This window comes from Lepidochelys kempii, chromosome 12 (genome assembly GCF_965140265.1).
Source record: "Lepidochelys kempii isolate rLepKem1 chromosome 12, rLepKem1.hap2, whole genome shotgun sequence".
NCBI classification, from domain to species: Eukaryota; Metazoa; Chordata; order Testudines; family Cheloniidae; genus Lepidochelys; species Lepidochelys kempii.
The window spans coordinates 35,759,255-35,763,634 of record NC_133267.1 but is presented as its reverse complement, the minus strand read 5'-3'; the positions used below and the strand labels follow the sequence as shown (position 1 = coordinate 35,763,634).

Below are 4,380 nucleotides of genomic sequence, written 5' to 3'. Positions count from 1 at the left end.
CGTCTATTAACACTGTAGCTCATTTGCGTGTGTATGTTTATCTGCTTTAACCTTGTGAATAACTCTTATTTCTTTTTTCCTAGTTAATAAACCTTTAGTTAGTTCAATATACGATTGGCTACAAGCACTGTCTTTGAGAGACCTAAGGTACACTTGACTTGGGGTTAAGTGACTTTGGGACTGGGATTAACCTGAATATTATTGTGATATTTGGTGTAAGGGACAATATCGCAAAGGCAGGGTGGCAAGATAGAAGAGTACCCAAGGGGACTGTCTGTGACTCCATGTTAAGGTTGTTACAGTGCTTGAGGAATTCACACCTGATACTTGGTTGGTGAAATCTAATCATAGAATACACAACCTGCTTCTTAACAGGCTACTCTGAGGTTGGCACTCATTGTCAGCAGCCATTCTAGACAGGTTGACACCCTGGTCTAAGAGTTTACAATCTAGAGTATAAAACAAGAGACAATGGATGGAGACAAACAAGAGGAAACAATAAGACAATATTGGTCAGCATGATAGGCAGTGGTCTCAGATCATCAGATGCCTAACCATTGTCCATAGCATCATGGACCAAATGATCCTAATCTTATTTAGTGCTCCTGTGAGAAACATTTCCTTTCATATCAACTGGAGTTTTGCCTGAATAAAGGTTTCAGAGTAACAGCCGTGTTAGTCTGTATTCGCAAAAAGAAAAGGAGTACTTGTGGCACCTTGGAGACTAACCAATTTATTTGAGCATAAGCTTTCGTGAGCTACAGCTCTCTTCATCGGATGCTGTTTCTGCCGGGGATAGACCAGGAATGGAGTCTTAGAACTTTTAGTAAGTAATCTAGCTAGGTACGTGTTAGATTATGATTTCTTTAAATGGCTGAGAAAAGAATTGTGCTGAATAGAATAACTATTTCTGTCTGTGTATCTTTTTTGTAACTTAAGTTTTTGCCTAGAGGGATTCTCTATGTTTTGAATCTAATTACCCTGTAAGGTATCTACCATCCTGATTTTACAGAGGTGATTTCTTTACTTCTATTTACTTCTATTTCTATTAAAAGTCTTCTTGTAAGAAAACTGAATGCTTTTTCATTGTTCTCAGATCCAAGGGTTTGGGTCTGTGGTCACCTATGCAAATTGATGAGGCTTTTTATCCAACACTTCCCAGGAAAGGGGGGGTGCAAGTGTTGGGAGGATTGTTCATTGTTCTTAAGATCCAAGGGTCTGGGTCTGTAGTCACCTAGGCAAATTGGTGAGGCTTTTTACCAAACCTTGTCCAGGAAGTGGGGTGCAAGGTTTTGGGAAGTATTTTGGGGGGAAAGATGTTTCCAAACAGCTCTTCCCCAGTAACCAGTAAGTGAGCTGTAGCTCACGAAAGCTTATGCTCAAATAAATTGGTTAGTCTCTAAGGTGCCACAAGTACGCCTTTTCTTTTTGCCTGAATAAAGGATGAGTAAAATCTGAACAATGTCTCCAGGATTTGTCTTGGCATCTGGATTTCACAAAAAGTATGCAGGATTTTTAGTGCAGATAGCACTGCGCAAAACTAGCTAAGTCTCCTGGTATTGGGCTTGTTCTGAGCCAACTCGTACTGAAGCCAATAGAAAGACTCCTGTTGACTTCATCAGGAATTGTACTGGTCTTTATTTCCTTAGAAACAAACCCAGGCTTTTACCCGACTCCTAATGTACTTGAACAACAAACTTACAGGTTTCTATCATTAAAAGGCCACTGATCTTTTCTGAGTTCCCTTATCATTCCTCTGTCAAACCCAAAAAATGACTAAAGGTTTTATATGTACCTAGGAACAAATCTGACAAGAAACAATCAAAGATGAGAGAGAGAGAACAGCTGCCTGATAAAAGAAAGGCCAGTGGAAAATACACACATTCAAAGAGAAGCCTAGGGGACTCTAAGGGCTTGTCTATAGTTGAAATGCAAGAGTGGTGCTGCTGTACTGATTCAGTGTAGACACCACCTACACTGGCTGGAGGGGTCTCCCATCAGCGTAGGTAATCCACCTCCATGAGAGGCGGTAGCTAGATCAATGGAAGAATTCTTCCATCAACCAAGCACTGTTTACATGGGGACTTAAGTCAGCTTAACTACACATGGGTGAGATAATATGTTTTATTGTACCAACTTTTGTCGGTGGAAGAGACAGAGACAAGCTTTTGAGCTCCACAGAGCTCTTCTTCAGATCTGGGAAAGGTCTGTTTGTTAATCATAAGTAGTTAACACAGATTGCAAGGGACTATTCAAAATGACATGGGCTATTAATATCTCTGCAGTCATAGGACGATTAATATCTCTGCAGTCATAGGAGGGTTGTATGCAGTGTTGTTGTACCCTTATCCGTTCCAGGATCTTAGCAGGACAAGGTGGGTGAGGTACTATCTTTTATTGGACCAACTTCTGTTGGTCAGAGAGATCAGCTTTCGAGCTTACACAGAGCTCTTCTTCCAGTCTGGGAAACTTACTCAATGGTGTCACCATTAAATACAAAGTGGAACAGATTGTTCAGCATAAGTAGTTAACACTTATTTCAAGGAGGGTTAGTGTGTTACAGATTGTAGTAAAGAGACTTAAAACCAGGATCTCTGTTGAGTCCATGATTTTTAGTGTCTTAGTGGCCCACTTCATTTTGAATAGTCCCTTGCAACTTGTGTTAACTCCTACCCTTAACAATCGGTTCCACCTTGCATTTAGCTGTGACACTTTGTTTGCCTTTCCCAGACCTAAAGAAGAGTTCTGTGGAGCTCAAAAACTTGTCTCTCCTCTGTCTCTTCCACCAACAGAAGTTGATTCAATAAAATATATTATCTCACCCACCTTGTCCCTCTCATGTCCTGGGACCAACATGGCTACAACAACACTGAAAACAATATGTGTGTACAGATACACATTGCATTTATTAATAATTATGCTTAATATTTTAATTGTGCCTTATTTTAAAAACACCTGACAATCAAATGACTAATGTATTCCTACAATAAATAAAGTAGGTAAGTAAGATTATGGATGAGAAAACAGAGAGAGAGAAAAATTAAGACTTGTGCCAGACCACAGGGCAAGTCAGCATGAGCAGGGGGATTCGAATTCTGGAGTCATTTGCCCTATGCATAGTCCACTAAGCCATGCTACCTCCTTTGATCTCATGAAAGCATTGTATTGAAAGTATATTTTTCCTCTGCAAGGAACACCTAACAGTATCAATGAAATGTAAATTAATATGCACCATTAGACACCATTCCAAGGAGACAGCTGACAGGAAACCTGTGTGTGAGAAATCCTAATATCTGTGTGTCTGAAGGAGTATAAATTCTTCTGCTCCTCTCCAGTAGCCTAATTCGATTCAACTTTATTTATTAAGGAATTTCATTTGCTAACTTAACATGAAATGAAATCCACATGATTAAAAAGTCACGAGCAATAAAATTTTAACGAGGTTTATACAATATAGTATTAGAAATTTTCCTTTCATATCGGCAACAATGAAACCCGCCAATGTTGAATAAAGGGAAAGCAGGAATGTCTTTAGACCTAGCGGTAAGGATCTTCGCTCTGAGACAGAATAGGTGAGCAAAATGATCATACGATTCAGGTGTTGTCTCAGGAGTGAGAGCAAATAATTGGGAATAGCAATGTTTTCACCATATAACCGATTCCAATATAATTCTTTATGGGTCTTCAGGGGTATTTTTAACCAGATTTACTCATAAGTGTTTCAGAATTTCCTTGAACAAGTATAAAAGATAACCTTCAGTTCCTCCAAGCCTCTTTTCCATATGTCACAGGCATATTTGAAGGTACAGAGTAGAGCTGGATTTTTTGGTTCAGCGGCTAAACCGAAAAATCTGAAAAAAAATTGTTTCAAGTTGACCCAAAATGACAATTTTTCATTTTTTTCTTGCTGAAATGGAAAACTGAAAAAAGAATTGGGTTTTTAAGTTAAAACTAGCTACAATTCAAAATGAAACAGTATTTCAAAATGACAAATTGAAGCATTTCAACTTTTTTGGACTTCCACCCCCCCCATTTTTATTTGGTGGAAACTATTCACCGTGACCCTTTATCACTGAAGGCCTTCCACAAATAAACCTTTCTTTACATAGTATATAAATTTTCCTGAAGGAGTTAATCATATTTCATTTACTAACTGGCCGTAGAGGCAGAACACAGCATGAAAATGAATGCAGTTCTATATGAGAGACAAGTAGTAAGGAAGATAGGCTGGGACTTAAAACCAGAGTTCAATTTCCTGTTCTGCTATAGATTTCCTATCTGACCTTGGGCAAGTTGCTTAGTCTCTCTGTGGCTCGGTTGTTTATCTGTAAAATGGGGCTAATATTTTGGAGCTAATATATATGTTCAGTCTCTGCTGCC

At 38.9% G+C, this 4,380-nt stretch overlaps 1 long non-coding RNA gene across 1 annotated transcript in view; it reads right to left on the bottom strand.

The window, feature by feature from the left end:
• Positions 1 to 4,380, bottom strand: part of LOC140896384 (uncharacterized) — a 104,157-nt gene that overhangs the window by 77,087 nt on the left and 22,690 nt on the right. The gene's annotated exons all lie outside the window — the stretch shown is intronic.